The sequence below is a fragment of the Arachis stenosperma genome, chromosome 1 (assembly GCF_014773155.1).
Source record: "Arachis stenosperma cultivar V10309 chromosome 1, arast.V10309.gnm1.PFL2, whole genome shotgun sequence".
NCBI lineage: Eukaryota > Viridiplantae > Streptophyta > Magnoliopsida > Fabales > Fabaceae > Arachis > Arachis stenosperma.
In genome coordinates, this window is record NC_080377.1 from 97,556,594 (window position 1) to 97,581,399 (window position 24,806).

Genomic DNA, 24,806 nt, shown 5'->3' on the forward strand with positions numbered 1-24,806 from the left:
TGCCGGATGATGGATGCCAAGAAATGAAGAACAAAATTCAAAAGAGGAGGTGGGAGGAACTTGCATCACCAGCCACCCGAATCAATGCTAATATCATAAGAGAGTTTTATGCAAATGTCTCAAGGCTTGTCATGCGTGAGCCCCCAACGTACAAGAGCTATGTGAGGGGAGTGGAAGTAGACTTTAGCTCGGATGCGATCAAGAAAGTCTTGGGACTAAAGTCAGTCCGCTTTAGTGAACCAGGATACCAACAAACATTGAATGAAGATCAGGATTATGATGAGATTGCTAGAGATATTTGTATGGAGAACTCAGAGTGGGAAGGAGATGACAAGAAAAAATATAAGTATCTGAAGAGATGTAACCTCACCCCGGAAGCAAAAGGATGGTATGAGTTGATGAAAAGATCAATTCTGGGCACAGTGAACACCTCAGAAGTTAACAGGGAGAGAGCTGTGATGTTGCATTGCATCATTGTGGGAGGAGAGATAAAAGTTCATGAAATCCTTGCAAAAGATATCCAAAGGCTTGCTGAGAAGAATTCGGCCGGGTCTTGGTTATACTACCCAAGTACCATTTGGAGGTTGTGTGCAAAGGCTAAAGTGCCAATGGAAGATGAGAATCCAATGTGGTTAAACCAAGGCTTGCCCATAACCATTGAAAGAATGACAATGGCTCCCGAAGCACATCAAGGCCGAAGGCCACATGAAAGAAGGGAAAGAGAAGAACCAATGGAAGAAGATGAGCTACACTTAGAAGAAGAACCACAAGAGGAGGAGGAACAGTCGCATTTTTTCCCACATGGCAATATGGATATGACTCAAATGCAAGAAGCAATTGGAAGATTGTCACAACAATACACAAGAATTCAAGAAAGGCAAGAAGAGTACCATTCACAATACTTGAAGCATCAACAAGAGCAAAAAGAATGGCAGCTGAAAATGATGAACCAACAAAGTGAGTTTGAGTCAAAATTCCTTGTGATGCAAGAAGAACATGCCTTCCAATCTCACGAAGCATTTGGGAAGTTGGCACAAATGCAGGCCGAAACTATGAGAGCTCTCAATGAGTTTACAACCCTCCAAGATGCAAGATATGAAGTCCAAGCCGATTACAACATTAATAGTCAAATCAAACTGAACTATATTGGAGAACATCTGCACAACATGGATCCAGCATTCCCAATTTTTGATGAGTTCTTCAAAAAGAAAAGTGAGGTAGAAGTAAACAAAGCTATGAGCCTTGAAGATAGAGTAGAGGAAGCGATGAATAAAGCTGGGTTCTGGCGGGGTCAACAGACAACAAACATGGACACAGGGAATGCCAGCAACCAAGTATATGAAAGAAGAAAGAAAAAGCATGACAAATGAAAGGTGGACTTGCTCCTTAATCATCACTACAAAGAAAAAGCATGCATTCTATCTGTTTGAAGTGTCTTTGCATCTTTAAGAAGTTATTTTAATTAATAGTCTTTGCATTATGTTTGTTTATCTTAAAATAAGTAAGCTAGTTTAAGTTTGTGCTTGTGTGTTTACTTCCACTTGACTAAAAGCATGTTTTGTCCCCTGCATCTTTAATTCAATAAAAGAAATGTTTGAATGTGAAGAAAGATAGTCCTTGTCTGGTAGAAGTATAATAGAAGTAAGTGGTGGTATGTGTGTAATTATATAATAGCTCACTTTTAGTGAATAAAGAGCTAGGATATCTCCTTCCAAGTGTAAAGTGACCTACTGTCTATGAATTTCAATTAAATAAAAATCCTTGGTTAGAAAGAAAAACAAAAAGAAAGGAAGAAAAGAGATAGCCAAAACGTGACAGAACAAAAAGAAACAAAGCTGGACACCAATAGCTTGAACCTTAAAATATATGCCTGTGGTGTCTTTGTACTAGGATCTGCTTGGATTAGTAAGCTCTTCGGAGTGCATCAACACTTGGTGACTTGGATTAACTAATCCGGGATCATCAGCTGAAAATCCACCATCAAGAGCAACCTAACTACAATGCATTTAGTAACCCAAAGAGGTGCTGGGCATCAATGTTTTAAGAAGAAATGTGAGCCAAGTGTCTATGGTGAATAATGTGTCAAGTATAAAGAAAAGAAAAAGAACTTGCTACACATGACACTCAAATAAAGCTTTTGAACAAAGTAATAGCCAAGGATAAAGGAATAATGAAAGGTCATAGCAGTATGGTACTTGAAGCTTGAAGGAGACTTTCTAAGCCTAAGAGTCAATAAGAAGTGAGTGTTTGCATATTCACACAAAACCCCATGAACTACCAATAACACTCTGCTAGCATGAACATCTTATTCCATTTCATTCTTTCTTCTTAATAGTTCATTTCTTGCTTGGGGACAAGCAAGCTTTAAGTTTGGTGTTGTGATGACAAGTCATCTTAGCCTAGTTTCACTAGTCTTTTTCTTTTGTTTTCACTTGAATTATGCACTTTCTTGAGGTCTAAGCAAGCCAATTTGGGTAGATTCTCATGCTTCCTTTGATTTAATCAACCATAGATGAATTAATGCAATTTCATGAGGTTTTATGCTATAATTGTTGCATATTATGATAGATTGAATATCTCATGATCTTGAGCATAGCTTTGATGTGTTTGGTTGATTAATGATAGGTGAAGAAAGCTTGGAGAAATGTTGAAGCAAGAAGGAATGGCTAGGAGCAAAGAGAGGGCAATGGAATAAGTGAAAATGAACCAGGAAGCAAAAAGCTGGACCAGAAGTTAGCCTCAAACTTTTGCACAAACTTTTGGGTGAAAAGTTAGCCCCAACGTTAGCCTCTAACTTTTGGGCTAACGTTGGCACATGAGAATTTCTCCCTGGGGCACCAAAAGTTTGCGCCAACGTTAGCCTCCAACTTTTGGGCTAATGTTGGCGCATGAAAAGAACACCCTGGCACCAAAAGTTTGCGCCAACGTTAGCCTCCAACTTTTGGGCTAACGTTGGCACATGAAGAATACACCCTTGGAGCAAAAGTTTGCGCCAACGTTAGCCTCTAACTTTTGGGCTAACGTTGGCGCATGAAAATCAAAGAGGGAGGAGCAAAAGTTTGCGCCAACGTTAGCCTCCAACTTTTGGGCTAACGTTGGCGCCATAAGCATACATAAGGAGGCCAACGTTGGAGCAAAAGTTAGACCCCTAACTTTTGCCCCAACGTGGATAGCAGCAAAGCATGTCTACTGATATGAAAAGTTAGAGTAAAAGTTAGCCTCAAACTTTTACTCAAACTTTTACTCAAACTTTTGCAAAACTCCAACCCGGTTCAATTGGTTCACTTTGATTCCTCTCCAAACTCCAAGAGCAATCAACCAAGGCCTCTCTCAACCCAATTCCACCAAGAGCAAAGGCCCAATTCAAAGCTTGAAGATCATTTGAAGAAAGTGTATAAATAGGATAGAATTCAAGTTATTCGGGGAGCTTCCCTTTTTAGTTTTCATAGAGCTTTCTTTTCGGTTGGCATTGGGAGCTCACTTTTACATTCTAGCATTGTTGTTTTAATTCAAGAGAATTGGGGAGGAGAATTGATCTCTCTTCTTCCTTGTTCTTGCCAAGCACTCTTTACTTTCCTTGCTTCGGATCTTAGGGAGAGAATTGAAGAAATTCTGTTTCAATCTCACCTTGGGATCTTGCTTAATTTTCTGCTTAATTGAATTTTAGTTTCGGTTACTTACTTCTTCATCTAATCTCTTTGCAATTTACAATTTCCTTGCAATTGTTCTTGTTGGATCTAGGAAGGCATTGAGATCTAGACTTGGTTTTCTAGTCTCTTGGGTCCTGAGATCCAGATTTCCCATTTACCACTCCCTGTTTAATGTTTCCATGCTCATTTACTTTTCTGTTTAAGATCCGGTTTGATCCAAGCCATTCTCTAATTCTCTGCTTGTTGCAATTTTACTTTTCCTTGTTTAATTCCTGCAAATCCAACTCCCAATTCCCTTTACAATTCACGCCATTTACATTTCTTGCATTTTAAGATTTTGCAATTTACATTTCTTGCGTTCTAAGTTTCCGCCATTTAATTTCTTGTTCTTTAAGATTCAGCACTTTAACTCCTGTTCTCTTTAATTTCATGCCAATTACCCATTCCCTTTACTTTCTATGCAATTTAAATTCTGCAAATCACAAATCACTCAACCAAATCTTGATTCGCTTGACTAAATCAACCACTAAACTAAAATTGCTTAATCCTTCAATCCCTGTGGGATCGACCTCACTCCCGTGAGTTATTATTACTTGATGCGACCCGGTGCACTTGCCGGTGAGTTTTGTGTCGGATCGTTTTCCGCACATCATCAAGTAGAGGATATGGTAACTAAAGCTGGTGGATATAACAGAGTAGTAGAAGAGAATAGGAAATTATTTAACATGGTTCAAGATCTGAAAGGTTGAATTTTTAATTGCTTATTTAATTAATGGCCACTTTCTCTTTATATATTATTGACCAAAGTTAATTTTGTCAAACTTTTCAAATCCAAATGATAGGTAATATTTGAGTTTACTGCAGAATCAGACCCACATTCCAGGCTGAATCCAAGAATATTATTGATTTCATTGGGGAGGATGGTTCTATATTCATTTTAGATCCATCCAAAACATTGAAAGATGGAAGGAAACTTTTTCAGTTCAATTGGGTTTTTGGTGCAAAGGCTGGCTAAGGTAGAGTTTCATATGCTGATTACATAAATTTTTGCTCCCCTTCCCTCTCTTATACATCATTTTATTGAAATTTATTTTAACTTTGTACACAGATGAGGTTTTTAAGGACACAGAGCTGTTAATTAGATCCATGATGGATGGATATAATATTTGTATTTTCATATATGGTAAAACTAGATCTGGGAAAACCTACACCATGGTAAGATAAAAGAAGTATAATACACATTACATTCGTTCTTCCATATATTAATTAATGCAAACACAGACCAATGAAATAACACTGCTTACTATATATGCAAACTTAAACCAATTATATATCCATCTAATATTTTTTGTTTCTTCTTTCTTTTGGCAGAGTGGTCCATCAGGTGGAACGTCTAAGGATATGGGGATCAATTATCTCGCTCTTAACGATTTGTTTCGAATGTCTACTGACATGAAAGACATTATGACATATGACATTTATGTTAAAATGGTCGAGGTTTACAATGAACAAGTTAGAGACCTACTTGCTGAGGACAAAACAGATAATAAATTAGAGATTAGGAGCTACAATGATGATGGATTGAGTCTTCCTGATGCTACATTGTGTCCGGTGACATCTACAAGTGATGTTTTGACCCTCATGAAACTCGGTGAGGTCAACCGTGCTATCAGTTGCACTGCACTGAACAATAGGAGTGGACATTCCCACAGGTAATTTTTAAAATTTGTTCAGACCCTATAACTTGAATTTAAATGTTTAATGCAGACACTAATAATAAAGGTTGTTTAATTCAGTGTACTCACCGTGCATGTTCACAAAAAAGATACATCCGATAACACCATTTGCAGTTGTCTGCATTTGATAGACCTTGCTAGAAGTGATTGAGTAGACAAGTCTGAAGTCACAGGGGAAAGACTAAAGGAAGCACAATTCATTAACAAGTCTCTTTCTTGTTTGAGAGATTTGATCACAGCACTAGCTCAAAAGAATTCTCACATTCCATATACAAATAGCAAACTCAAACTTCTTTTGCAGGACTCCTTAAATACACACTATTGATGAACTGTTTGAATTTTTTGGTGAACTGTTTCACTTATAAATTCTAATTTAGGATAGAAAAAGATTGGAGCAATTTTACTCTGAGCCATTCCTGAGGTTAGTTTATGATTGCAATCTTATGGATGCTGAAAGGGGTATTGGCTGTCATTTCTGATATTAAAGGAAGCATTGCTATTTTATGTTCAGATAATTTTGAAGGTTAGCCTTCTTTTAAACCAGCTTCTCCTTAATGATTTTCTATCACATCCTTTGATGGAGTTTGTTTTTTTTTAACTCCTAATTCTTATACCATTATTATAACTATATATTTTCTTTAGACTAAATTATAATTTTAGTTCTCATATGATTCAATTTATTTATAAAATTATTTTTGGAAAATGGATATTTTAAGTTTTCAAATGTCATCTTAATTTGATAGAAGTTTTAAATTTTATTTTGTACTTGAAGATAATTGATATATTTAATATTTAATTTTCTTTTTTTTTTCTTTTTGGTTTGTGGGTTAATTAGAAACTTTATTCTAGAGTACATATAAACAATTATTATCTACATAAAGTTTATTTTTTTTATGTTATAAAAGTTATTCATTCGGCCGATATAAGAAAAAAGGAAAGATTAGTTTAAAAAAATATTAGGAAGATTTTATTATTAAAAAGAATTTTTAATAATAAAATTATTAACAATAATTAATTTTTCTTTTAACAAGTATCATATTTAAGGGGAAGAACCATATTTTTTTATAAAAAATAAATACATTCTTAATTATTTTTTTTACTTATTTTTGTTAATTTGTATGTTAATCTCTTTTATATTTCGTAAAATTTTCGTTGATTAATTATTTCATTAGTTTTTTATTTTTTCTGTGATTTTCCATCATTTTTTCTCTAATTATCAATAGAAAATAAAAATCAAAAAAATATTGTGAAAATTAGTTAAATTTTGGGACAGATAAAATTTATTGATATCAAAAACTCTGAAATGAATAAAAAAATTATATTATGATATATTTTTTTCAATATTTAGTTATTTTTAGCTATCATAAATATTAAAAAAATTTGTGATTAATAATTGTGAAATTAATTGTATTGTCTAATGATTAATTTCTGATAACCGTTTTTTTAGTGTCATTTATTTTAAAGAAATTATCTAGATTATTTTATTTATAATCTTATATCTTCTATTAGTATTTTTACCTCTTTAACATTACCAACGAAACATTAAAAAACCAAAGGTCACTCTTTGTTCTCCCACCCCCTCCCTACCCCCACACACACACGATAAAAAAACAAAGGTCACAAACAAGACACACACACGCAATAAAAAAAAGAAGGTTACAAAGAAGACCTAACGCAGTGACCATCCATCTTCTGTCTCTGGGGTCTCAGCTCACTCAACCCAAAAAGACACCGCCTAACTTTTTGCAGGGTTAAACCCCAAATCATCCTACAAGATACAAACTTGTCGTCATCTCCAGTGGTCCCGGCGTCTCTATTTCATTCAACAGGTAAATTCTCTGACAATCGAATAACAAGTTAAGATTTTGCCCTAACTGTTGCAGTCCCAACATAATCTTCTCTTCACTCTTTTTTCTTTTGCTTTTCTTCTCATTTTTCGTAGCTTTCCTTTCGGTCATTTCATCAACTAAAGTTTTGTCTTTTAAAAATATCTAGTTAATACCTTTATGTGAATAGGCTCAGTTCAAGTATCTTTTGTGATTATTTTTTTGACTAATACTAAAATTTTTGTTGCTCTCGCATGTTGCTGAGTCTTAATTTGAACCAATATAAGAGATTGTCATATATTTTGGCATGCATATATCATTCAAGGATATGTCCAACATCTTATTCTTATTAAGTTCTTTTTTTTATGCTTTTTGTTAGTAGGTTGTAACACGTGGGTAGCTACTACTTTTGTTAATCATCTTGATTAGGAAGCTACATTAAGGTAACATATATACTAAAATGTAAGTTATTAACATGAGAGAAGTTCAAAGGATAATAATAAGAAGCTATTTTTTATTAATTTCTTTTTAGCAAGTTAATTAATTCAGTTTCACTGTGGTTGTATTGGCCGTATGAAATTCGGTAATTTTGGTATTACTATATTGTATCCAATAAGAAAAAATATTAAGAAGATAATTTAAAATATTTTTAAGAGTAAAAAAAAGAAAATCATATTTATAATTTTTGAATATTGATTCTGGTCTTTTATATTTTAATATTGATCTAATTTTTTATATTTTCTTTTTTTCATATCGTTTGTAATGCATATTTCAATTAACAAATTCATAATTTATGATTGTTTGTTTAAATTATTATTAGTAATAGTGGTTAGCTTTCTGAAACTTCTCAACATTATAATTAGCATTAGTAGACATTTAATTTACTAGAATAAATAACGATATTTTTGTTCATCTATTTCTTCTTTTATTTATCAATGGTTGCTGCTCCTTTTTTATGTTTGTTCTTTATGTTTCTGGATTCAATTTTATCACCCATTTTTCTTGAATTTGTTGAAATCTCCTATTAGGGTTTACTTTATTATAATGTTCTTTTTTGCAGTAAGAGACAGGATCTTTTCTTTCTTCTTGAATCTTTATACCAAGTCTCTCTATCTGATAAGGCTGAATGGTGATGGATGCCAATAAAGAAGATCCAAATAGGTATGGTGCTGAGCATTAGAGAAGATGTTTTCTTTGCTGCATTTTCAATTCCATTGAAGTCTCATTTACTTTTTCGTTGAATATATTTCAAATTAACTTTTGAAAATTTTAATGTCGATTAAATATCGATGTTATGACATCTATAGTTTTTTTTAAATTCTTTCTTAGATATTTTTCATGTTGTAATTTAATTTTATTGGCTTCTCATTTATATGTAGGCCAGATTTCAGAAGTTGTCGTAATCTGTAAAATATGTTGTATAGTAGTTTTCCAAAGTGGTTTCTTGGGTATTTTTCATTAATATGCTTTTAATTTGTTACTTTTTTTGTGTACTTAGTTAGTTGGTTTCTTAGTTAAAAGTCTCAGTCTTAGATTCTAATCGTACCATTATGTGCTAATAGGAGGTTTTTGGCAACCCAACAATATTGGCCCAATGGAAAAGAACTAATTTTTAGATTTCGCCTTTTCAATAACCAGGTAACGAAATATATTATGAAATATTATATCATGCATGTTAACCGATTAAAGCAATGGGTTAAATCTTTAACTTTGAATGGTTTATTTTTAATTTATATTCAGTTAGTGGTCTTTTCTATCCTCCTCTTGATAGTTTCTTTTTTCTGTTAGATGAGTTTGATTAGCTAATTCTGAGTTCCTGATCTTTCTAATCTCAAATGAGTATAGACTATAACAACTCTAAAAAGATTATTTTTGATAAATTATCAATGTCCATTCAAAATAAATAATATAATCTTTACTAATCATACATATATTGATATTGACTTTAAAAATTCAGTATTTATTAATACGTAAAAAGATGATTCAAAGTTCATGTACATGATTTGGTTTCAGAATCCATCAAGATAACAACAATTTCTTTTTCATTGTTTCATTCAAAACTTCAGTATTTTTTCTTGGACATTCAAAAAGACCTCATATGTGTTAGTTATTTAGTTACCTATTTTTGTGATGCTCATTATAATGTCAGTTCATTTACGTGATTATTGTTCTCTTGTGTTACTCAGTTGGTAATAATGGTAGATTTAAAGGTATATATACCTCTCTTTGCTAAATAATTAGGTAAAATTATGTGAAGCATTTTTAGCATATTTTGTTACACATGAATTAACTTTGGAAAGAAATTTGAATATAGGGTGAGAGACCTCTTCCCTCAAGTTTTGTTTCAACTCACGGCGAAGAATTAGGGCCAATGTTCTATGTCATTGACGAGCTAGATAATTGTTTAGTGCTGGAGGTGATAAGAAAGAATGATTAGTTGCTCATAACTGACTACTCATTTGAACAGATTAGAACTTTCTATTTTATTGATAGAGGGGCATCTGTTCAATTTAGGTATGTCGGTTTTAGAAATTTTTTTCTTTTATTGTGGAATCACGACAACCAACCCATCCAAGTTCTCCTTGATCCTGACTGCTATGTGCCTGAGCTAATGGACCCAGAGACACTTGATAATGTATCAAGAGTGTTCCACATAAAGTATACCAGGATTGATGAGGACTCATCAGCTGATGTGATGGTTCTATCTGGGTCTGAACTATCTGATTATCAGTTTTCATCAGATGGTGATGAAAACAATGACCAAGATGGGATACTGGTTGGGGATAATCCGCATAATCTGATAGATTTGTCTAGTGGAAGCACTTTATCATTGGAGGTCAACAAACAAAGTAAAGCGACAAACGAATTGTCTGATCATAGGTAATGCAAAATGTAACTTTTTTTCCTTGTGTTTTGGATTTTAATATCATGGGATAGCATGCTATTTTTTAGTGTGGTGACTAATATATTTATATTATCCTGAATAAGATACACTCCAGAGGTTTGTTATGAAAAGATCATCACAGCTTCGGATCTGGGTCAATCTAGATTGGTAACTTGATCTCAAAAGAGTAGTTTCTTTTATTTTTTTCTTGCAAGCTTATTGAATATTCTTCCTAAATCTGTTATTCATTGTGTATGAAAAAATTATGTTTATCTTAACTGTGAATTATTCGTTGCAGTATTTGGCTTCGAAATTTGCTGCGTATCTTAAACTATCTGGAGATGGTTCGATTTGGACGATCACTGGTCCAAATTTCAATGTAGAGAAGAATGTGTTCTTTTTCCACTTACTGAAAAGTGGAGGAAGAGGTGGAGAACGGAAGTTTGGGGTCGGGTGGAATGAATGTTGTAGAGTATATAATTTAAAGGAGGGGGACATCATTACCTTGAAACTCGGCTCGATAGCTAACCGCCAGATAGAGTTGTCGATTCAGCGATGTTAAGCCTCCTATGTATAACTCTATTTGATACATATTTTGAATTATATGTTAAGTTGTTTTGGACATTTTTTTTATTAATGAACAAATTTATATATGTTGAAAATATTTTGTTTTGGTATCAATAGGTATCTTGACGTTATGTGTTTTTAAGATTATACGTAATAGTAAACTACATCTCTGTTGGACTTTTTTTTCTGTTTTTTTTTTAGTGTCTAATAATTATTATTATATTTTATTATCTTTTATTATTTTAAAAAATATGTTATACCATTTATTGATATATTGAGTAATTATTGTATTCTATTGTTTTATTTTAATGTAGTGATAATTTTGTAATTATTCAAAGTTAATACAACATATTTATTTTTATAGAATATATTTTAGTTATATTCTTAGTATTTTTTTTTTAAAATTTAAATTTTGTGAACCCCGCACGTGTTATCACGCTAGTATATTTGAGAAAATAAGGGGAGTGAACTGTTAATAAAACTTGTCTAACGAGTATGTTAGTACGATGACATGGCCATTAAGTGTTATGCTAGAAGGGATACAATTAGCATTAGGTAATGCAATGAGATTTAGCCTTTATTAAACCAATGACTATATTAAGATCCATCCAAATAAATACAAGAAACACATCTTTAGATTTAATGACTCATATTTTCTCATTCTTACATTTAATAAACTACAAAATCCATTTTTGTAAAAATCAAAACATTTAAGTTTAAAATAAAGCATAATATAAACAAAATAACAAATTTTAAATTTTAAAGTTTAAATTCTAAATTTTAAACTCTAAATATTAAATCTTTTTTTATTCTAACATTTACTTTTTAATAGTGTGTGATGGAATAATGATAATGATAATGATATAAAACATTCATTAATTAATAATTCTATTCATATTAGTAATTTTAAAAAGTTTGTAGCTCCGCTCCTCAAGCAAAGGCCGAATTAACACAACTAGAAAATGGATAAATACAGACAGATTTACAGACAGATTTAGTTTTTATTACAGACGGATTTTTGGTTACCGACGAAATTACCGACGGATTTTGTCCCTCTGTAAAAGTCCCGTCGGAAATTATTTACCGACGGATTTTTTTCCGTCGGAAAATTACCGACGGATTTTTACTAGTTATCGATGGATTTTTCCTCTGTAAATTCTCCCTCCATTTCCTAAAGGCGACAAACTTATAGACGGATTTTTCGTCTGTAATTACAGGCGGATTTTCAGACGGATTTTCCGTCTATAATTACAGACGGATTTTCCGACAGATTTTTCGTCTGTAATTTAAACTTTCGAAAATCATGATTACAGACAGAAAATCCGTCTGTAAATTCGTCTGTAAAGTAAAATAGAATTTTTTTTTTACTTTTTCTAATTACAAAATAAACTTGTTTTCATACAAAATAAATATAAATTTAATACAAATTTTTATCTAATTTATATTCGAATATTTACAACATTTCAAAAAATAAACAAATTTATCATATTAAAAATAAACAATATTTACAATAAATTATTCAATATGAATTGAAGATACAGCTGAAGTGATTTCATTTGTTCTAGGGTCAGCACTTTCTAAAGAAAACGCCACAAGGATCTTCTTTAACCAGAAGGGCAAGAACATTGAGTGAGCTCCATGTTTTTGTCACATTGCTGCTTGAATCTCCCAAAGTAACAGCAAAGACAACATCAAATCCTTCTGCTCCTGGAACTCCAGCCAACAACACTCCTTCCAAGTTCAGTGTAGCATCTAAAAGTTTTGTTTGTGATTCTGGTTCAATCTGCATGAATTGCAAGGAAAGAGTAGTGATATTCTACCAGCAGATATAATTTATAATCAACATCATTCAAACAGAAGAAGCATGTGTAAAGATATAATTTATATTCTATCAAAGGTGGTAAAGAGAACTCAGTCCTGTGTGATTAAAAAGGTGTGTTGTATTGATCCAGCAAATAAAGTGATATAAAATATACATATTAGTCATATTTCTTTATTCATTTTAATTTCCTCTTCATACCAAAAAGCTGATCAATCATCATAAAATAAAGTATTGTGGTCTATATCGACTAAGTTTTTCTTTGTAATGCTATCTACAAATTTGAATTCTTAGGCAAATAAAGAAGGCTTATGAATGTTCCAGTTAAAGAAAATTGTATTCAAAAGTAATAAAGAAAATGTGTGAAAATTGTTCACCTACTTGTATTCAAAAGTTGAAACAGCTTATGAATGTTCCAGTTAAATTAAATTATGGACTACTAGACTAGCAACGTAATACTAATAATAAATTACCTCCCTGCATCCAGATAAGAGAAATTCATCTCTTAGGTAGTAGGCATACATAATATATATATATACTAAAAAACACAATAAAATGACATATGAACTCCTTTAGTTAAGGATAGATGTAAGAAAAATTGGCATACTTGAATTTCATTGTCATCCACAAAAAGACGTATAGCATCATCGGCAGCTCCACTAGCAAAGATACCTTCTCTGTTACATGAAAACAAAAAATCAAATATGACTCACCAAGGTTCTATTATTACACCACTTTATTAATTAAGGAATTCTATATTGGTAAAGAAAGCATATAAAGGCAAAAAAGGGGAAAAGGTTGACTTACCAACCAGTGATCCAAGAAGCAAAGGGTGCCCATGATGGACCAGCAACCTGAGGAAGCTCAATTGACGAACAGGAACAAGTGGCGAAAGCAATTGAATCTCTGTTTGCATTTGAAAAGCATTATTATTTGACCCTCCTATCAGTCATCAGTTCCAGCCAAACAGGAAAGAAACAAACATTCAGAATAGAGACATACCACTTGCAAAATATCATAAAAAATTGCAATAGAAAACAAAATAGATTCAACTAAAAGTCCAACAGGACAACAATGCATAATCAACCCACGAAGATCACATATGCAAGTGATCTAACTATGTTCTTCATTTAAATCAGTCAGACATTGAAATAATAGTCAATCCTGTATGTCATAGTGAAACATAACAGATAACACCATGGTTCTTGCACTCTAACCATGACCATCTACTTCTCATTCCAAATTTTAAAAACCATCTTGCTTATACAGAACACTGAACACACACACACTCATAAATTAACATGCAATACATGGTAATGATAACTTAGCACAACCTAAACACCTTACCGGGTGGTCATGAGATATAGATGCCTTGGGGACAGTACCAACATTCACCCCATTCCTTGCTACCTCCCAACACCAAACCTACAAGAAAAAGATTCACAAAGTAGCACTATATCATAAGCCTGTTGAACTGAGACCTTTTCAAAATGTTGCATTCAAATGCAAGCGGAGAAAAAAAAAGGTGAAATTCACGCTACACGAGTAAACAATTAAGAGAATGATGATGATTCACCTGGTTGTCCCACGAAGTGGCAACGAGGAAATTAGCTTTGGGACTGAAACTGAGACTTGAGACTGAATCAGTTGGAGGTTGATTCACCTGACAAAAATTAAATCCCCAAAAACACAAGTTCAGAAGCTGCTTCTGATGAAGAAGAAAAGAGGAAGAGATAGAGAATTCTATGATACCTCAATGGACTTGTTAGGGTTATGATTTGTGCTTGTCAAGAAATTGCTTCATGAGTTTCTCTTGAAATAGCAGCAATCAAAGTAGTTCAATTTAATGGAAACCTGGATTTTGTTCAGCCTTATTGCTTAATATTCCTGTAAAAGGTATCTCCTTTTCCATGAATGCTGAAGATCCTTGCCGAGTTTTCTTGCGATAAATGCATGTCCTGACAATATATTCAAACAAAAAATTCTGTTTCAAATTTAAATTATACAAAAATAAAATTTGAATTTCGACACTTAATTAAAGAAACAAAAGAAACTTCCTAGTACACTTTCATAACAGGCAAGTTCATTGTTGATTCTTTGAGGACTCAAATCAGTTTATTTGTGAATTTGGTTAAGAATATAAGGACTTGCTAACCAGGCATTTGAGATAGATGCATTAAGAATTCCATTTGGAGCTGTTCCTAACACAGTTTCTTCCAATTCTTCCACGGAAGGCCGTTAGAAACAGGCACTTAACATGCACTAATGACATTGCGTTTAGATTCTCTTTTTAAGATAGTAAACACATTAATTCGTTTATTTCATTTACATAAACAAAATTCTTGACAAAGTTATTCTTAACCCAAAAAAAAGGAAAGAAAGGAGCATGATAAGGCCCTCAGAGACATTGCGTCGAACACATGATAGACGTGAATATTGGTGGACGAAATTGTGATCCTCTTTGTATTTACATGAGATTTAAAAATTGGCTCTATTGGAATTTATGATCACAACTTCATTCAACTTAACCAGCAAGTGTACTGGGTCATCCAAGTAATACCTTACGTGAGTAAGGGTCGATCCCACAGAGATTGTTGGTATGAAGCAAGCTATGGTCACCTTGTAAATCTCAGTTAGGTAGATTAAATGGTTATGGGTTTCGAAAATTAATAATAAATAGAAAATAAGATGGGATAGAAATACTTATGTAAATCAATAGTGGGAATTTCAGATAGGGGTGTGAAGATGCTAGAATCCTTTCGAATCTCTACTTTCTTATTGCTTTCATCCAATCCTTCTTTCTCCTTTCCATGGCAAGCTGTATGTAGGGCATCACCATCATCAATGGCTACTTTTAATCCTCTCGGGAAAATGGTCCTATGCACTGTCACTGCACGGCTAATCGTCTGGAGGCATCACCCTTGTTGATGGCTACATCCCATCCTCTCAATGAAAATGGTCCAAATGCTCTGTCACGGCACGGCTAATCATCTGTCGGTTCTCAATCAGGTTGGAGTAGAATCCATTGATTCTTTTGCATTTGTCATCACGCCCAGCCTTCAGGAGTTTGAAGCTCGTCACAGTCATTCAATACCGGAATCCTACTCGGAATACCACAGACAAGGTTAGACTTTCTGGATTCCCGGGATCCTACTCGGAATACCACAGACAAGGTTAGACTTTTCGGATCCCCATGAATGCTGCCATCTATCTAGCTTATACCACGAAGATTCTGTTGGGGAATCTAAGAGATATGCGCCCGGCCTAAGGTAGAACGGAAGTGGTTGTCAATCACGCGCGTTCATAAGTGAGAATGATAATGAGTGTCACGGATCATCACATTCATCAAAGTGTTGTGCAACGTATATCTTGGAATAAGAATAAAAGAGAATTGAAGAGAAAGTAATAGTAATTGTATTGAAACTTGAGGTACAGCAGAGCTCCACACCCTTAATCTATGGTGTGCAGAAACTCCACCGTTGAAAATACATAAGTGAAAGGTTCAGGCATGGCCGAATGGCCAGCCCCCTGAATGATCAAAAGACCGAATGATCAAAGACTAAACAGTCAAAAGATTAAACTGTCAAAAGATGTCTAATACAATAGTAAATTATCCTATTTATACTAGACTAGCTACTAGGGTTTACATGAGTAAGTAATTGATGCATAAATCCACTTCCGGGGCCCACTTGGTGTATGCTTGAGCTGAGCTTGATCTATCCACAAGCTGAGGCTTCTCTTGGAGCTGAACTCCAAGTTATAACGTGTTTTGGGCGTTTAACTCCAGATCATGACGTGTTTCTGGCGTTTAACTCCAGACAGCAGCATGAACTTGGCGTTCAACGCCAGGTTACGTCGTAAATTTCTGAATAAAGTATGGACTATTATATATTGCTGGAAAGCGCTGGATGTCTACTTTCCAACGCCATTGAGAGCGCGCCATTTGGAGTTCTGTAGCTCCAGAAAATCCATTTCGAGTGCAGGGAGGTCAGATTCCAACAACATCAGCAGTCCTTTTGTCAGCCTTTTTCAGAGTTTTGCTCAAGTCCCTCAATTTCAGCCAGAAATTACCTGAAATCACAGAAAAACACACAAACTCATAGTAAAGTCCAGAAATGTGAATTTAACATAAAAACTAATGAAAACATCCCTAAAAGTAGCTTGAACTTACTAAAAACTACCTAAAAACAATGCCAAAAAGTGTATAAATTATCCGCTCATCACAACACCAAACTTAAATTGTTGCTTGTCCCCAAGCAACTGAAAATCAATTAGGATAAAAAGAAGAGAATATACTGTGAATTTCAAAATATCAATGAATATTAATTCTACTTAGATGAGCGGGACTTGTAGCTTTTTGCTTCTGAATAGTTTTGGCATCTCACTTTTTCCTTTGAAGTTTAGAATGATTGGCTTCTCTAGGAACTTAGATTTTCGGATAGTGTTATTGACTTTCCTAGTTAAGCATGTTGATTCTTGAACACAGCTACTTATGAGTCTTGGCCGTGGCCCTAAGCACTTTGTTTTCCAGTATTACCACCGGATACATAAACGCCACAGACACATAACTGGGTGAACCTTTTCAGATTGTGACTCAGCTTTGCTAAAGTCCCCAGTTAGAGGTGTCCAGAGCTCTTAAGCACACTCTTTTTGCTTTGGATCACGACTTTAACCACTCAGTCTCAAGCTTTTCACTTGGACCTTCATGACACAAGCACATGGTTAGGGACAGCTTGATTTAGCCGCTTAGGCCTGGATTTTATTTCCTTGGGCCCTCCTATCCATTGATGCTCAAAGCCTTGGATCCTTTTTACCCTTGCCTTTTGGTTTTAAGGGCTATTGGCTTTTTCTGCTTGCTTTTTCTTTTTCTTTCTATTTTTTTCGCCATTTTTTTTTATTTTTTTTCGCAAGCTTTTGTTTTTCACTGCTTTTTCTTGCTTCAAGAATCAATTTCATGATTTTTCAGATTATCAATAACATTTCTCTTTGTTCATCATTCTTTCAAGAGCCAACAGTTTTAACATTCATAAACAACAAGATCAAAAATATGCACTGTTCAAGCATTCATTCAGAAAACAAAAAGTATTGTCACCACATCAATATAATTAAACTAAATTCAAGGATAAATTCGAAATTCATGTACTTCTTGTTATTTTGAATTAAAACATTTTTCATTTAAGAGAGGTGAAGGATTCATGGAATTATTCATAACTTTTAAGACATAGTTACTAACTACTAATGATCATGAAGTAGAGACACAAAACATAGATAAACACAACATAAAAACCAAAAAGCAGAAAGAAATAAGAACAAGGAATGAATCCACCTTTAGTGGCGTCTTCTTCTTGAAGGACCAACAATGTCCTTAAACTCTTCTATGTCCCTTCCTTGCCTTTGTTGCTCCTCCTTCATTGCTCTTTGATCTTCTCTTATTTCTTGGAGAATGATGGAGTGCTCATGATGTTCCACCCTTAATTGTTCCACATTGTGGCTCAAATCTTCTAAGGAAGTGTTGAGTTGTTCCCAATAGTTGTTGGGAGGAAAGTGCATTCCTTGAGGCATCTCAGGGATTTCTTGATGATGAGCTTCCTCATGCATCTCTTGAGAACCGTGAAGGGTCTCTCTTGCTTGCTCCATCCTCTTCTTAGTGATGGGCTTATCCTCTTCAATGGAGATGTCTCCTTCTATGATAACTCCAGTTGAGTAACATAGATGGCAAATAAGGTGAGGAAAAGCTAGCCGTGCTATGGTGGAGGGCTTGTCGGCTATTTTGTAGATTTCATTGGAGATGACTTCATGAATTTCTACTTCCTCCCCAATCATGATGCTATGAATCATGATGGCCCGATCCACAGTAACTTCAGATCGGTTGCTAGTGGGAATGATGGAGCGTTGAATGAACTCCAACCATCCTCTAACCACAGGCTTGAGGTCCAGTCTTCTTAGTTGGACTGGCTTGCCTTTGGAGTCTCTTTTCCATTGAGCTCCTTCCACATATATGTCCGTAAGGACTTGGTTCAACCTTTGATTAAAGTTGACCCTTCTAGTGTAGGGGCGTTCATCTCCTTGTATCATGGGCAAGTGGAATGCCAATCTCACATTCTCCGGACTAAAATCTAAGTATTTCCCCCGAACCATTGTGAGATAATTCTTTGGACTCGGGTTCATACTTTGATCATGGTTCCTAGTGATCCATGCATTGGCATAGAACTCTTGAACCATTAAGATTCCGACTTGTTGCATGGGGTTGGTTAGGACTTCCCAACCTCTTCTTCGGATTTCATGTCGGATCTCCGGATACTCATTTTTCTTGAGCTTGAAAGGGACCTCAGGGATCACCTTCTTCTTTGCCACAACATCATAGAAGTGGTCTTGATGGCTCTTGGAGATGAATCTTTCCATCTCCCATGACTCGGAGGTGAAAGCTTTTGTCTTCCCTTTTCTTTTTCTAGAGGATTCTCCGGCCTTAGGTGCCATTGATGGTAATGGAAAAACAAAAATCTTATGCTTTTACCACACCAAACTTAAAATATTGCTTGCCCTCGAGCAAGAGAAGAAAGAAGAGAAGAAGAAGAAGGAGAAAATGGAGGAGAGTGAGGGGAGATGGATTCGGCCAATGTATAGTAGAGGGGGTAGTGTTGTGTGAAAATGAAGTAGAATGGAAGGGTATATATAGGGAGAGGGGAGAGGGTAGGTTCGGCCATTTAGGGTGGGATTGGGTGGGAAAATGATTTTGAATTTTGAAGGTAGGTGGGGTTTATGGGGAAGAGTGGATGGATGTGAGTGGTGAATAGGTGATTGGGAAGAGAGAGATTGAGGTGATTGGTGAAGGGTTTTTGGGAAGTGTGACATGGGGAAGAGTAAAATAGGATTAGGAGGTAAGGTGGGAATATAGTAGGTGGGGATCCTGTGAGGTCCACAGATCTTGAGGTGATCCTGTGGGGTCCACAGATCCTGAGGTGATCCTGTGGGGTCCACAGATCCTGAGGTGTCAAGGAATTCCATCCCTGCACCAAATAGGCATGTAAAATGCCTTTGCACACCATTCTGACATTTAAACGCCGAGTGGTGCACATTCTGGGCGTTCAACGCCCATATGTAACATGTTTCTGGCGTTGAACGCCAGTTTCATGCTTGTTACTGGCGTTCAGCGCCAGCTTTTTTTCTAGACACATTCCTGGTGTTCAAACGCCAGAATGTTGCTTATTTCTGGCGTTCAGCGCTAGATTCATGCTCTGTTCTGGCGTTGAACGCCAGCCAGATGCTCCTTACTGGCGTTGAACGCCAGTTTGTGCTTCCTCCAGGGGTGTGATTTTTCTTCTACTGTTTTTGATTCTGTTTTTAATTTTTATATTTTTTTCGTGACTCCACATGATCATGTACCTAATAAAACACAAAATAAAAATAAAATAAAATAGAAATTAGATAAATAAAATTAGGTTGCCTCCCAACAAGCGCTTCTTTAATGTCAATAGCTTGACAGTGGGCTCTCATAGAGCCACAAGGTGATCAGGTCAATGTTGTATAGTCCCAACACCAAACTTAGAGTTTGGATATGGGGTCTTAACACCAAACTTAGAGTTTGGTTGTGGCCTCCCAACACCAAACTTAGAGTTTGACTGTGGGGGCTCTTCTTGACTCTGAACTGAGAGAAGCTCTTCATGCTTACTCTCTTTTGTCACAGAGGGATGGCCATGTGCCTTAAACACAAGGTAGTCCCCATTCAATTGAAGGACTAATTCACCTCTGTTGACATCTATCACAGCTCCTGCTGTAGCTAGGAAAGGTCTTCCAAGGATGATGCATTCATCCTCTTCCTTCCTAGTGTCTAAGATTATGAAATCAGCAAGGATGTAAAGGCCTTCAACCTTTACTAACACGTCCTCCACTATTCCATAAGCTTGTCTCAATGACTTATCTGCCAATTGTAATGAGAACAAGGCAGGTTGTACCTCAATGATCCCCAGCTTCTCCATTACAGAGAGTGGCATAAGATTTATCCCTGACACCAGATCACACAGAGCTTTTGCAAAGGTCATGGTGCCTATGGTACAAGGTATCAAAAACTTGCCAGGATCTTGTTTCTTTTGAGGTAGAGTTTGCTGAATCCAGGTATCTAGTTCATTAATGAGCAAGGGAGGTTCACTTTTCCAAGTCTCATTACCAAATAACTTGGTATTCAGCTTCATGATAGCTCCTAAATATTGAGCAACTTGCTCTCCAGTCACATCTTCATCCTCTTCAGAGGAAGAATAGTCTTTAGAGCTCATGAATGGCAGAAAGAGATTTAATAGAATCTCTATGGTCTCTATATGAGCCTCAGATTCCTGTGGATCCTTAATAGGAAACTCCTTCTTGCTTGAGGGACGTCCCAGGAGGTCTTCCTCACTAGGATTTTCGTCCTCCTCCTCCCTTGTGCATTCGGCCATATTGATTATATCAATGGCCTTGCACTCTCCTTTTGGATTCTCTTCTGTATTGCTTGGGAGAATACTGGGAGGAGTTTCAATGACTTTTTTACTCAGCTGGCCCACTTGTGCCTCCAGATTTCTGATGGACGATCTTGTTTCACTTATGAAACTGAAAGTGGCCTTTGATAGATCAGAGACTAGATTGGCTAAATTAGAGTTGTTTTGTTCAGAATTCTCTATCTGTTGCTGAGAAGATGATGGAAAAGGCTTGCCATTGCTCAGCCTATTGCGTCCACCATTGTTAAAGCCTTGTTGAGGCTTTTGTTGATCCTTCCATGAGAAATTTGGATGATTTCTCCATGATGAGTTATAGGTGTTTCCATAGGGTTCACCCATGTAATTAACATCTACCATGGCAGGGTTCTCAGGATCATAAGCTTCTTCAGAAGTTGCCTCTTTAGTACTGTTGGATGCATGTTGCCATCCATTCAGATTTTGAGAGATCATGTTGACCTGTTGAGTCAACACTTTGTTCTGAGCCAATATGGCATTCAAAGCATCAATTTCAAGAACTCATTTCTTTTGAGGTATCCCATTATTCACGGAATTCCTCTCAGAAGTGTACATGAATTGGTTGTTTGCAACCATATCAATGAGTTCTTGAGCCTCTTCAGGCATTTTCTTTAGGTGAATAGATCCACCTGCAGAATGGTCCAATGACATTTTTGAAAATTCAGAGAGACCATAATAGAATATATCTAATATGGTCCATTCTGAAAATATGTCAGATGGACATCTTTTGGTCAGCTGCTTGTATCTTTCCCAAGCTTCATAGAGGGATTCACCATCTTTTTGTTTGAAAGTTTGAACATCCAGTCTCAGCTTGCTCAGCTTTTGAGGAGGAAAGAATTTATCCAAGAAGGCTGTGACTAGCTTATCCCAGGAGTCCAGGCTATCCTTAGGTTGTGAATCCAACCATATTCTAGCTCTGTCTCTTACAGCAAAAGGGAAAAGCATGAGTCTGTAGACTTCAGAATCAACTCCATTCGTCTTTACAGTCTCACAGATCTGCAAGAACTCAGTTAAAAACTGATAAGGATCTTCGGATGGAAGTCCATAAAACTTGCAGTTTTGTTGCATTAAAGCAACTAGTTGAGGCTTAAGCTCAAAATTATTGGCTCCAATGGCAGGAATGGAGATGCTTCTTCCATCAAATTTGGACGTTGGCTTTGTGAAGTCACCAAGAACTCTCCTTGCATTATTATTATTTTCGGCTGCCATCTCCTTCTCTTGTTCGAAAATTTCTGAAAGGTTATTTCTGGATTGTTGTAATTTAGTTTCTCTTAGTTTCCTTTTCAGAGTCCTTTCAGGTTCAGGATCAATTTCAACAAGAGTGCCTTTTTCCCTGTTCCTGCTCATATGAAAGAGAAGAAAACAAGAAAAGAAGAGGAATCCTCAATGTCACAGTATAGAGATTCCTTTATGTTAGTAGAAGAAGAAAGGGGAGAAGAATGAAGAAAAATGAATAGTCTGTATAAAGAGTAAGGATAGGGGAGGTGAAGAGAAGTGTTAGTAAATAAATAATTAAATAGAATAAGAAAAGAGAGGGAAATTTCAAAAATAATTTTGAAAAAGGGGTTAGTAATTTTTGAAAATTAAAGATAAGATGTAATTAAAATTAAAACATGAAACAATTAGTTAATTAAAAAGAATTTTTGAAAAAGGGGTGAGATATTTTCGAAAATTAGAGAGGAAAAAGTAGTTAGGTGGTTTTGAAAAAGATAAAAAACAAACAAAGAGTTAAATAGTTAGTTGAAAAAGATTTTAAAATCAAATTTTAAAAAGATAAGAAGATAAGAAGTTAGATAAGATATTTTAAAATCAAATTTTGAAAAAGATAAGATATAAAAGATAAGATAAGATATGTTTGAAAAAGATTTAATTTTAAAATTAAAATTAATTACTAACAAGAAACTAAAAGATAAGATTCTAGAACTTAAAGATTGAACCTTTCTTAACAAGCAAGTAACAAACTTCAAATTTTTGAATCAATCACATTAATTGTTAGCTAATTTTCGAAAATATGGTATAAAAGATAAGAAAAAGATTTTGAAAAATAATTTTTTAAAATTTTCGAAAATAAGAAAAAAATGGAAAAGATATGATTTTTGAAAAAGATTTTGAAAAGATAAGATTTTTAAAATTGAAATTTTGACTTGACTTGTAAGAAACAACTAATTTTGAAAATTTTTGACCAAGTCAACCCAAAATTTCGAAAATTTGGAGGGAAATAAGAAAAAGATATTTTTTATTTTTGAATTTTTAATGAGGAGAGAGAAAAACACAAACATGACCCAAAACATAAAAATTTTGGATCAAAACACAAGATGCATGCAAGAACACTATGAATGTCAAGATGAACACCAAGAACACTTTGAAGATCATGATGAACATCAAGAATATATTTTTGAAAAATTTTTGATGCAAAGAAAACATGCAAGACACCAAACTTAGAAATCTTTAATGCATGGACTCTAACAAACAAAAAATGCATATGAAAAACAACAAACAACACAAAACAAGAAAACATCAAGATCAAACAAGAGGACTTATCAAGAACAACTTGAAGATCATGAAGAACACTATGAATGCATGGAATTTTTGAAAAATGCAAGAAAAATTTTTAAAGCATGCAATTAACACCAAACTTAAAAATTGACTCAAGACTCAAACAAGAAACACAAAATATTTTTGATTTTTATGATTTTCTAATTTTTTTGGATTTTTATTATTTTTTTCGAAAATAAAGTTTGGAAAAACGAAAAAGAAAAGAAAAATTTTGAAAAAGATTTTTGAAAAGAAAATTACCTAATCTGAGCAATAAGATGAACCGTCAGTTGTCCATACTCGAACAATCCCCGGCAACGGCGCCAAAAACTTGGTGGACGAAATTGTGATCCTCTTTGTATTTGCATGAGATTTAAAAATTGGCTCTATTGGAATTTATGATCACAACTTCATTCAACTTAACCAGCAAGTGTACTGGGTCATCCAAGTAATACCTTACGTGAGTAAGGGTCGATCCCACAGAGATTGTTGGTATGAAGCAAGCTATGGTCACCTTGTAAATCTCAGTTAGGCAGATTAAATAGTTATGGGTTTCAAAAATTAATAATAAATAGAAAATAAGATGGGATAGAAATACTTATGTAAATCAATAGTGGGAATTTCAGATAGGCGTGTGAAGATGCTAGAATCCTTTCGAATCTCTACTTTCTTATTGCTTTCATCCAATCCTTCTTACTCCTTTCCATGGCAAGCTGTATGTAGGGCATCACCATCATCAATGGCTACTTTTAATCCTCTCGGGAAAATGGTCCTATGCGCTGTCACTGCACGGCTAATCGTCTGGAGGCATCACCCTTGTTGATGGCTACATCCCATCCTCTCAGTGAAAATGGTCCAAATGCTCTGTCACGGCACGGCTAATCATCTGTCGGTTCTCAATCAGGTTGGAGTAGAATCCATTGATTCTTTTGCGTTTGTCATCACGCCCAGCCTTCAGGAGTTTGAAACTCATCACAGTCATTCAATACCGGAATCCTACTCGGAATACCACAGACAAGGTTAGACTTTCTGGATTCCCGGGATCCTACTCGGAATACCACAGACAAGGTTAGACTTTCCGGATCCCCATGAATGCTGCCATCTAGCTAGCTTATACCACGAAGATTCTGTTGGGGAATCTAAGAGATATGCGCCCGGCCTAAGGTAGAACGGAAGTGGTTGTCAGTCACGCGCGTTCATAAGTGAGAATGATAATGAGTGTCACGGATCATCACATTCATCAAAGTGTTGTGCAACGTATATCTTGGAATAAGAATAAAAGAGAATTGAAGAGAAAGTAATAGTA

General features: G+C 35.0%; 1 non-coding gene across 1 annotated transcript; it reads left to right on the forward strand.

Moving 5' to 3' along the window:
* The first annotated feature begins 21,674 nt into the window (after positions 1-21,674).
* Positions 21,675-21,778, forward strand: LOC130951798 (small nucleolar RNA R71). The gene has a single exon (XR_009074107.1). It is a non-coding gene; the product is annotated as a small nucleolar RNA R71 (small nucleolar RNA).
* The last annotated feature ends 3,028 nt before the right edge of the window (positions 21,779-24,806 follow it).